Below are 12,426 nucleotides of genomic sequence, written 5' to 3' on the forward strand. Positions count from 1 at the left end.
AGAAAGAAAGAAAGAAAGAAAGAAAGAAAGAAAGAAAGAAAGAAAGAAAGAAAGAAAGAAAGAAAGAAAGAAAGAAAGAAAGAAAAGAAAATACTACCTTTTTTGCAGCCTGACTTCAAGCAGGATTACCCTTTGTCTAAGAGGCAGTGGGCAGCGAGGAAATGGCGTGATTCCAAGCTTTACACAGCCAGGTCCCACACTGGTGCTCACAGTTCTCAGAATGACCTCCTCCCACTGCTGTTTTCTGATAGCACTGGGGCCAGAAGTCACCTCCCCCAGGACAAATCAAAGACTGGTAATTCTTTCTTTCACATCACTGCTGTCCACTTGGCTCAAACCTATAGGGACACTGTCCCCTCTCCTCTCCTGGGTCTGTCATGTGACCCCAGTTATCCTCAGTCTTCAGTTCCCCCTAGGGGAGGGGGAGGAACACTATAGGAGGAGCAGGGAGTGCGTTATGATTTTCCCCACTTCTCTCCCATGCTGTGTCCTGCATCTAGCATAGTTTTACTCTTGAAAGATTCTGTCTGGAAGAGGCCCAGTAAGTCCTACTGTCCAATAAGATAATGCCAGGCTTTGGTACAGTTAGTAAAGACCTTGCTCCCAAGGATGGGAACCTGAGCTTGACCCCTAGAACCGCTTGAAACAGTCATGATGACACATACTTATGATAATCCAAGCGCCAAGAAGACAGAACAAACAGGTCCCTGGGGCTCAACAGGCAGTCTTTACTGGAAGATGCAGGCCAGTGAGAGATGCTGTCTCAAACACACAAGCTGGGGGAGGGGGAGACGACAGCTGAGGTGGACCTCTAGCAGCCTTCATATATGCATATAAATATATATATATACATATGCATACACATACATACATATATACATACACACACATACGTACATACACACACACATATGCATACACTCACACAGGTGGAAGAATGGGGAGATTAAACAAAAGTCTAAATAGTTAACAGTAGGATATTCATCTATGTTCCCTCTTTAGCTACCACAAACTGTATCGCCAGACTTCACCAAGAAAGCACATCTAAAGATGACCCTAAAAAGTGGTCAATCCTAAAGTAAAGCTATTCAGAAGCTGGGTCATCCTCACCCATGAAATATTCACTCCGCTAATGTCTACTCAGTTACCCTAGACGTCCAATGTGTGGCAGGTAGGTTCCATCTCTCTCCTTGATATAAATATTCATCTTTTAGCTTTTCAATGATCAGTCTTCCATATACATAGACAGCCAAGGATTATCATACAACTGAGGAAATATTTTAATATTAAAGAAACTGCTGCATAGATAAAAATAGGAATTCAAAATAAGCTTTAAAAACACACACACAAATATATATATACATTTAAAAGTTCTAATTCTAGGAAAATCCAAAGAAACCCAATTTTGCCGATTCTCCCTGCTGATAGCAATATGACACTTTTTACCCATCTGTTGTTGCCATTTGGCCACCATTTCTGTTGGAATCTTAACATTTCAGTCATATTTAAGCTCATCCTGGGCTTTTCCAAAGTCTCGGCCACGGCTCTCCAATTCTGATGCTTGCTCTGCCACTTCAAGTACATGCGTACTCTGCATGTACGGGACTCGAGGGTGGGTGTTTGTAACTTTGGGATTATTTTATTTTATTTTATTTTATTTATTGGTTTTTCGAGACAGGGTTTCTCTGTGTAGCCCTGGCTGTCCTGAAACTCACTCTGTAGACCAGGCTGGCCTCGAACTCAGAAATCCGCCTGCCTCTTGATTATTTTCTCATTCATTTGTTTTTACCTTTTCGTATGAAATACTAAATTCATTTAATGAAATACTAAATTTAGTTTCACCTTTAGTACGGAATTTTTGGCTGGAAGCCAAACATGTATTGGGCTAATGGAACTACACAGAGTGCGCAGAGATTTAGTGTGACATTTTGCTTACCTGTCTAGGGGGCTAAGTTATGTATACTGTTTGCAGTTGCTGTAGGTGTCAAAGGCTAAAGTTTCCTCTGGCCTTTTAGTATTCCTATTGCCTTTGGGTTTTCCTACTAAAGGCTAGTGATATGTTAATAAGACACACACACACACACACACACACACACACACACGGCAGGGGAATAACTCTCCAGTCCTATGGTTAGTCTGTGTGCATGCTCTGGGATCCTTACAAGTGCCAACACACACACACACACACACACACACACACACACACACACACACACACCATTCAGGTGACACACCAGGCTAAAGAGAGCAAGAATTCCCTCTTTCCCTTCCAGATGTTTCACTCCTGTGAAACCTTGTTCCACTAGACCTGCGTAAAATAGCCCCATCAAAACACATTTTGTTACAAAGAATGGAATCCTCCAGACAAGTCTGAAAATGGCCTAGACAAAAATTTGATGGTGATGTCATGCAAAGCCCTCCTTTCACTCCAGTACAACAGAGGAAAAGGGGGACAGCAGTTAGGACATCGGAACCCACACACTGTGCCTTTTAAAACCCCAGAGATGAGTGACAAAGGCCTCTTAGAAAACACTGTAAACCAAGTTACCCTTTTCTTAGAATCTCTAAGGAAAAAAGGAGGCAGTAAGACACCCATGCGTGGGGAGCGAAGACATCTCCCACAAACTGGTACTGGGGTTAAAAGAGCACTTCAAACATCTGGTTAAAAGCAAGCATCAAGCTGAGGTTCCGTGGTTTTTTTAAAACATCTCTCCTGTTTCAGCCCTTACTTAATTTCTACCTGGGCTGCCACTGACCAGAAGAGGCACTTTCAGTCCCCTTAAAGAATTCTTACGGATTATCCCAAAATAGTGGTCATTTTGAGCTTTAGGGACATTAGGGACAGTTATGGTAAAAGATGGAGACTCTCGAAAATAAAAGGACTATCGAGGCAATCTGGAAACCATTTCCACAGTGGTCATCCAGGGGAGGGAGGTGGCTATGTCTAATTTTAAATGAAATCACTGGGTAATTTTCTTTTACTTGTGTTTTTAAACTGCTTCACTTACACTGAAAGAAAAGAACTAAACAGACACATGGACAAAGGTGGGAAAACATGGCTGTACTTTCAAAATCACACTGTGTGCGTATGAACAACCTCAACCATGCATCGGTTGCTTATAAATATCATATAACATTATTTCATGTGAGGGTTATCACTGTCAATATTGTATAACCTAATTATTTTTAGGAGGCAAATTATTTCTTTGCAAGCCAGAGGAGAAGTTGGGCAGCACCCCACTGGAGAAACAACCACTTAGAATTAATTTGAGGACTCAGGAAAATCATGCTGACCAGAAGCCACTGATTCATTCATTTCTTTTGGTCATCTGTCTGTCTGTCCTTTATCCTTCTAAGCTTCTTTTATTTCAGTCTATTCAAGATGAATACGGTGCCCCCAAAGAGCTGGACAATCAAAAGAAACAGGGAATGCTAACAATATTAAGTTGTAACTTTTTTTTAGGTTAAAATGTTTCAGTCAAACTCAATTACCAACAAAGAAAGCAGAAGCTAAGTGTCTACGTGACTCCACCGTGCTGTTGTCCCCTCTGCTGAAATTAGACAGACTCTCAGTTTTACCTTTGTGGTTGACACATACAGACTGGACACGTGAGGAGTTCTGTAAGATACTTCCATGCAGGAATACAGTACACACAACACGGCTCAATGTCAAGCCTCGTCTGCCATAGCCACCTCTCTGGTAATAATGCAAACCCTTTCTCCCAGCTTGTGTTGAAAGCGCGTTATCTATTCCTGCACAATAGAATGACACGCTTATTTCTCTTGGCATTTAGTCCACATTCTCCAAACTTTCCCCATCTCTCCTCTCTCCTCTGCTTGCCCCCCCCCAACCAGTGTCAGGATTTAAACTTTGAAAAATGCACTACAGGTTATTTGTTGTTTGTTTTTTAAGGCTCAGAGTGTCACACACACACACACACACACACACACACACACACACACACACGCTTAGCAAATCAACCCTGTCCTTTTAAGCAACTTATCCTATAGCTGTAGACATGGGAATACAGGGATGGTTTTCCAATTCCTCCATTCTGAAATGCAACAATAAGCAGCAAACAATTTTTTTCCATAATTTCATCTAGCAGATATTTTAGTCTGCCTTGTTTTCAGGCATCTGGTTTTTCAGGATAGTTCTCTTTTGCTGATGACCCCCTGAGGCCTAGGGTGGAAGCAGAGGAAATAAATGCCCAAGATAGTGAGACAGGTAACCAGGAGATGTGGGGGAGGGAGATACGTGGGGGGGGGGGAGATGCAAAACCTTCTGGCTGACAATCTCAATTTGAAGAAAAACAGAGAATAAAGATGGGAAATGGGTAATGACTTCACACAGTCAAATTCCAGTTTTAATAACAGCCCAGCTCAGACAAGGGAAGCCTGCCCAGACCAGGATAGAAAGATAAGAAAGATAAGAAAAGCATTCTGCCTTTCACCCAGCAGCTACACACTGAAAAGCAGCAAACAGCTAGTGTTGTCTCCAAACAGGACCAGGTGGGACCTGGAACAGCGTCTATGCCATCTGCCCTGCAGTTAGACAGTTTCTTTCCACTTTGTTTTTATCTTTGCAAGCCTTCTTAACCCCAATGGAGACGATCTTCATTTTATACACACACTTCACCATATTCTAAACATCACTTCTAATATATCAAACATTAAAGGCTCTCTTTAATTTTTCTTTTTCGTAGCTTCATCTCTGGCTCTCTGCCCAGGGTAGCTATGGGTTCTGTTCACACAGGATGTTCTAGACTCTATCCCCTAAGGGAATTCTCAAGCACAGGTTTTTAAACCCCAAAGTATTAGAAGAGAAGAAATGGGCCCACAATGTGTGTAGCAAGTCATACTTTGTTCAAGAGAGCGTGGGGTACCCTACCTGACACCCAGGGATTACTGATCTGATTCTCTAGCTGGTAGAGCCAGGAAACCTTGGGTTCCAAAAAGAATACAATAGTTTGGAACATGGGACACCTATTCATAGAAAATTGTAGTTAAAACAGGAGTTTTCTAGAATTCTTCCCGAAGGATAACTTCTGGGAGACAAACCAGTAGACATGTTTACCCAGCCACAAGCCCTCACTCCAGTTCACTGCGCATGAGTAAATGTTCGTGAGGAGCAAAAGTCTCAGGACAGTAGGTTTAAGGCTGAAAAAACAGGAAAGGTTGGGGCTTTATGGCGGAGGAGAAAACGACATGGCTTTTCTCCTGTCAATAACAGTGGTTTCCAAATTCCTGAGGAACCTGTGAGTTTCACAGCCTGGTGAGCTCCGCTGACTTCCTCCCTCAGCCTCCTGACAGGTTGTGCAATATCAGCAGGGGTGGGAGCCACAGAGCCTGGCCTTCAGCAGGGCAGGGAGTGAGGGGCGATGGATACCCTTTCCTGGGGTGTGGGTGGGAGTTAAAAGCCACACACCCCTTTCCCTCCTCAGTTCCGAAGCCTAGAGGAAGTAATTCTGCCCTGTGCTAATAGCAGGTCAGTAACTTCTTCCTTCCAATGAGAAAGGCTGCGTTGTGGGTGTGGTTCAGTAGTCCTGGGAACCTCCTGAGCTTAGCTCAGGACAAAGAACTTCATCATTAGAAAGAGAAAGAAACTCGTGAAAATGGGGGCTTGGGTCAGTGACCACAGCAAAGGAATAAGCTCCAAAGGATGGCGCTGAGTCTCAAGCCCTCTTGGAGGTCACTTACACAGCACCCGTCCCATTTACTGCGCGAACTTTCCTGGAACATTCTTACGTGTATTCTAGGCAGCCCACATGGGGAAAGTCTCCAAGTCGTTTTCTGTTAACTGGCCTTATTCATGTGCTAAATCTTTTCGTTTGGTTGGTTTTTGAGACGGGGGTTTCTCTGTGTGTCCCTATTCTGGAACCTACTCTATAGAGCAGGATGGCCTTGAACTCAGAGATCTGCCTGCCTCTGCCTGTATCCCAAGTGCTGGGATGCTGCACCACTCGTGTGTTAATCTTGATGCCTCTCTCTCTGCATCTCTGCTCTCCGGTCACAGTTGCGATTGAACCCATGAAAGTTTCAAAAAAAAAAAAAAATGAGTGTTAAGAAGCCAAGTTTTGTCATCTCTGGCAAAGGAAGACACTATGTCCCTGACTATAAAATCAAATTTTCCATCAAAGGTCAAATATTAATTGTTTGCTTTCTACAATGAAAACTAATTAATAAAGAAACCATTATAAAGCAGACATGGTAACATTTATGTTTAATCCCAGCACTTGGGAGGCAGAGGAGGTGAATCTCTATGAGTTCAAGGCCAGACTGATCTACATAGTAGTAGTTCCAGATCAAGCCAGCCAGGGTTACATAGTGAGCTCCTGGGCTCGAAATACAGCTGCATGGTTGTCTGTGCAACCAATATACAGGACTAACAGATGTGAGAGAGTCACTGCAAGCCATCGCCATATCTATTCTGTTATCGGTGCCAATCACATAAGCGGTTCTTTTACAGTTGCCTAGTTCACGCATATTCCTTTACTCAGATTCACTGTGCCATTGGCTGTGAGTGTCCCAAGCTAGTGAACAGGAATGGAGTCAAATTTATCATTAACCCACAAGGCTGTCAACGTTTTAAAAAGACATCTGGTTGTCTCTGCAGGCTCGAATTCTTGATGTATGTATTGCAAAAGGCTTGCGTTTAATGATGTTACAGCCTCTGTTCAAAGCAGAATATAATTGAGAATGAGAAAAAAAATGTATGTGTTTTCTAGGAGGAACTTTTATCTAAGATTCATGTGTGTACTTCAAAAATCTTTCATCTTTAAATGTTGGAGATTACAGACAGGCTAAAACAAATGTCTTCGTTCTTGTTTTATTTAAATGTTCGGCCTGATAGGCTCATAACTATAACACATTATCTTTTGAAAGGATTCCTACAGAGTCTGTATGTTTAAATGACTTATGTAAACAGAATGTGTTTTAGACACCTTCTCTTTCTCTAAGAATATATCTTCTTTGGGTTGTTTGTTATGACTTTATGGAAGAGTGTTCATGAATGTTGTTTAAGGTGATTGTGGAATCTGTCACCCCTACTGAATTTTGAGAGACCCAAGTTAAGAGTCTGCTTTTAACTTATTCTCCTAAGACGTGAGGAAATCTCAAATGAAACACTCATGATCTCAATGCCATTATACACAATTTAAGTACAATTTTTAAAAATTATTTGCTTAAATCCAAGAGTTTTAGCAGGTAATCTATAAACAAAAGAAAGATGGTAAGTCAAGTATGCCGAATTGACTCATCTTACTGCATTAGCATCCTCATAATAAAGTTATTGTGGGGATTTGTAGTCTTAAAAATCAACTCGTACAAAATACATAATTACTCTTCCTAAAAGTATGGATTTAAGACAGTCTTTCTTGTCCTTTGTTTTTGTGATACTGAGGGTAGCAATTAGGGTCTCAGACAAACTACACAAGCTTTGCATCATCACTGAGCTGCATCCCCGGCCTCCTTGCTGCTCCTGGAGCGAACCATTATCCACATCACTGTCATAGCAGTGGAAACACTCAGTGTTGCCTCCCGTAATTATAGCAACTCAGACCACTGTCACTGATTGCTGCACTGCCCTCCTCATGGAGACACATGCGCATTGACATTTCAGTCAACTGCTAGAATTTCAGCATAGAAAGCACATAATAGAAACATCTCTTCCAAAACGCCTTGCCAATATCTGATGATAGATCTTAGATATAAATAATAAATCTGGTATTCGTAATTTCTTCGGTTACTCACTTAATTTGCCTGGTAAGGTATTATGGTGCAAGCTATGGTCACATCATGTTGACCACACAGAATTTATTTGTTAGGAAAAATAATGATGCAGACCTACCTCAGCTATTTGTCTGGAAGCCACAATCCGCGGGAAAGGGTGGACCTTGGGTCGCATACTTAGGATAAACTCGGTACACTTGTCTTTCAACATTATTAGGTATCTATCCCTAGAAGCAGATATGATGTTAACTCCATGAATTCACAGAGTGTATGTTTGTGTGTCACAGTATCTTGAGGCATAGCAAATCCAGTCTGGCAGAAGACAATAAATATTTGCTGAATGAAATAGTGAATAGCATAGAGCTTCTATAAAGAATAGAATCTGCCCCTCACAGTGCTACACACTTGTAAATATCAGTACTTGGAAGGCCAAAGAAGGAGAATGGTGAATTCGAGATCAGCCTGAGCTACAGAATAAATTTGAGGTCAGCTTGGTTCAAATATATAGCAAGAACTGTCTGAAGAGAAAGAAAAATAATAATAAAATTCATATATTCATAGTTACATGGCTAGGTGTCTACAGACATACATAAGGCTGTTCTGCCTTTTATGCAGGGAGCTACCTTGCTCCCCATATTAACTGAGATGTTTGGTTTAATATAAGAATTCAAATAGGGCTCCAGCTGCATACGTAGCAGAGGATGGCCTTGCCGGTCATCAATGGGAGGAGAGGCCCTTGATCCTGTGAAGGCTCAATGTCCCAGTGTAGAGGAATGCCAGGGCCAGGAAGCGGGAGTGGGTGGGTTGATGAGCAGGGTGGGGTTAGGGGAGGTTTCAGAGAGGAAACCAGGAAAGGGGATAACATTTGAAATGAAAATAAAGAAAATATCAAAAAGGAAGAAGGAGGAGGAGGAGGAGGAGGAGGAGGAATTTAAACAGTTGCCAAATAAGATGTGAATCGAATGACTACAATACATTCCTTAACGTTATATTTCCTGTCTCTCGGGCTTCCAGAAAATCCTTTTCCATTCAGTCCTTCTGTTCACTAGAAATATTTAATGGATGCCATGGTCTTTGTTATGCGCTTATGATATTTCCCTGCCCCAAAGCTTTTAATAACTCTCTCAAACGTCTAAGAATGTTGGCCTCTGTCATAGAGCACCATTGTCTTTAGCTGTGAAATGGCCTCAATATGTGTAAGTGTGGTCACTAATGTTGGAGCTCTTTTAGGAGTGTATAGAAACTTTAGGAGGTGGGACCTATTGAGAGGAAGCAGTTTGCTAGGGCATGCCACTGAAAGTTATACATGGCCACGAGGTCACTGGTCCACCCCTCTCTGTTTCCTACCCACCATGAGATGAAGAACATCCCACTGAGATGATGTTCTGCCCAGATGCATGGAAAGGCCCTGGAACCCAAATAAACATTTCTTCCCTTTAAACTCTTCTTGCCAGCATTTTGGTCTTGGCCACCCATACATACATAGGGACTAAACACAGAAAGTTGACAACAGAGAAGTGTACCCATTACCCTATCTGTGACGATTTAATTCTTGAGCTGTAGATCTAGACTATGGGAGAAATTGAAAACCATGTATAGCAGCAGGTAAGGGAAAGCCCAGAATGCTGCAAGCAGAGCTTAGGGTGTCCATTCCTGTAGGAGCTCAGAGTACTAGATTTTAGATAGAAATAAAGAGTTGGTAGGAGATTGGACTAGAAGCCACTCATGTTATCTTCTGGCAAAGAGCTGGCCCATGTTTTACCAGTGTCTTGATATTTTGAATAAGGCTAATTTAAAAGTAATGGGCTAATTAATCTGGTAAAGCAAATTTTAAGGCAGCATAGCATCCAGGATATGGCATAACTGTTTAACCAAGTTTATATTGAGAATTGGTAGCAAAAGGCAGAGTAGAAAGATTTTTCAAATGCATAGTTTTAAAGTTATAAACAAGGAAGACATGCTGGTTAATAAGATTAGTCGCACTAAAAAGAAATCAAATACTTTTCACCAAGAAAATAAGAAAAGTTCCCTAAAGACACCTCACAATGTCTGGCTCTATCCATCGTTGGATAGAGGTCATAAGGTTTTGACTTAATATAGAAAATAGTGCTTTAAAGAATGAGTGCTGGAGGGCTGGTGAAATGGATCAGTGGTTAAGAACACCGACTACTCTTCCAGAGGTCCTGAGTTCAAATCCCAGCAACCACATGGTGATTTACAACCATCTGTAATGAGATCTGATGACCTCCTCTGGCATGTCATACATAAAATAAATAAATAAATCTTAATTAAAAAAAAAAAAAGAATGAGTTCTGAGTACCCTGTACCTACATAATCGCTGGGTTTAGTCATGCAGTATTCAGTGGCTGCTGCAGCCATGACCTAAGGAGCAGGGTGGGTGGCTACCACTCACAGCATGTCAGAGCTTGGCATCGTGTGGTGTGCATGAAGCTCATGTCACAGGAATGAGTGACAGACTTATCGAAGCTCCACACAGATTTCAAAAGAAAGCCTGTTGAGTCTGGGCAGTGTGCGTGTGGCAGGGCAAGGACCACTGCAGGCATCTCTAAGAGGAAATGCATGGAACTGTGGACTGCCATCACAGGATGCTGGAGATACTAAGGACATGGAATATCTTTTAAGGAAAGCTTCAGGGATTGAGTACAAACCACGAGTAGGGCCGTGAGTTACAAATAGCAAGGCTCTGGGAATAGGAGCATTAGTGAGTCTGTTGGAGCTCACGTCTCAAGACTACATGCCCTAGACATTAGAGATGGAACTATAGGAGTTAGCACTTACTGGTCTTGCTTTGGTCCAGTCTATTCTTGTACACACGCACACACACACACACACACACACACACACACACACACACGCACATGCACACGCACACGCACACGCACACACACACACACACACTTCCTTTCAGTATTGGAATACTTAATTTGTGCAATTATGTGTGTTATTCTGGATTCACAGGTAAAACTTGACTCGAGTTTTCAGGACAGACTTTCAACTTGGTCTTTTGAATAATGTTGGAAGTATTTTAGATGATAAAGACACAAGAAAAAAGAAATCGAAGCACATTTTGCTTTATGAGGCAGCCACGAGCCATGGGACTGGGGGCAGGATGTCACAGTGTGGATGTGAAATGCTTCCCATGTGCGCAGTCAGTAAAGGTTTGTTCCACAACTGCTGGTGTTGCTTTGGAGTTCATGGAGACTCGAGGAGATGGGATCTGACTAGAGGAAGTGGGTCAGTGGGTCACAAGGAGCACACTGGTGAAAACTGTACTTTGTTCCCAGCTCCTTCTTAGCTCTTTCTGCTAACCCATCTCTCCTTCCACAAGCCCTTACTACTGTGGTATTCACCATGAACCATAACTAACAGAGCCGAAGACTGCAGACTAAAGCTCTGAAACCATCAGCCAAAACAAATCTTCCTTCCCTTGTCATTTATGTCATTTTATCAGTCAACTAGAAAGACGAACACAGGCACTTCTGATGTCTACCATCTGGTTCCAGCAAACCTAGGATGATCTGTCCACCACAGCCTTTGCCTGTCCACTTAAATCCCTTCATGCCTCAAGTGCTATGACATTGATAACTTAGGATTCCTTAGGTATCTCATACAATTTCCCTCACTACCGCACACACACACACACACACACACACACACAGTGTCTAGCTACTGCGACTCTCAGGGACACGTTGGTTCTTCCGTATGTCCTGTGTCCTTTTGGAGGTAGCACTGAGGATTTACCATTTATCATTCATTTCAAGCACTCTGATTGTCATGTGCCTTGACGACACTCCCTTCATGTGTCTTGTGCTTAGATTTTATTTACAACTTCATTGCATTGGGATGATTTCAGCCATGATTGCTTCTAGTGTGGTTCCCACCCCTGTTAATCCATCATGTCCTCTTCTCTGAGATTCAGCATCATCCATATGAGTTGCACTTCCCTGCAGCTCGTCAATGTTTCTCACTTAAAATACTTTTCTAATTTCATTAGGATCATTTCTACTGCTGTATCGTCGAACTTAAATACCTTTTTCTCTAATGTATAATCCACCATTAGCTCTATATGTTACATATTGTATTTTTATCCCTAAGAGTTCAATATGGGTTTTTTAATATCTTGCTTTGTTCTTTAACTTTTAAAAAATATGGAATATGATTATAATTGTGAAATTTTATTTGCCTTCTAACCAAAATATCTACTCTGGCTCTGAGTTAGCTTTGGTTATTTTCCTAATTATGGCTCGTGTTTCCTGATTCCTTCTATACCTAGTAAGTTTTGTTTTAATGATAAGGATTGCAAGCTTTTGCTTGCTGGGTGGTGGGAAACTCTCCTCTTATTTCTGATCTATGTCGTAAGGTGACACTTTGTCACTCGGAAGGAGTTATATCTTACTAGGAATCACATTTATTATTTACTGGGCAGGTCTCTATTGGTAACTGGCTGAATTATTATCTACCCCTTGGGAAAGCTTTCTAAGTATTTACTTTATGCTTTGCAAAGTGTACTGGCTAATTTTGTGTCAACTTGACACAGCTGGAGTTATCACAGAGAAAGGAGCTTCAGTTGGGGAAATGCCTCCATGAGATCTAGCTGTGGGGCATTTTCTCAATTAGTGATGAAGGGGGTGAGGTCCCTTGTGGATGGGACCATCTCTGGGCTGGTAGTCTTGG

Source organism: Mus pahari, chromosome 13 (genome assembly GCF_900095145.1).
Source record: "Mus pahari chromosome 13, PAHARI_EIJ_v1.1, whole genome shotgun sequence".
In the NCBI taxonomy this organism is placed as follows: domain Eukaryota; kingdom Metazoa; phylum Chordata; class Mammalia; order Rodentia; family Muridae; genus Mus; species Mus pahari.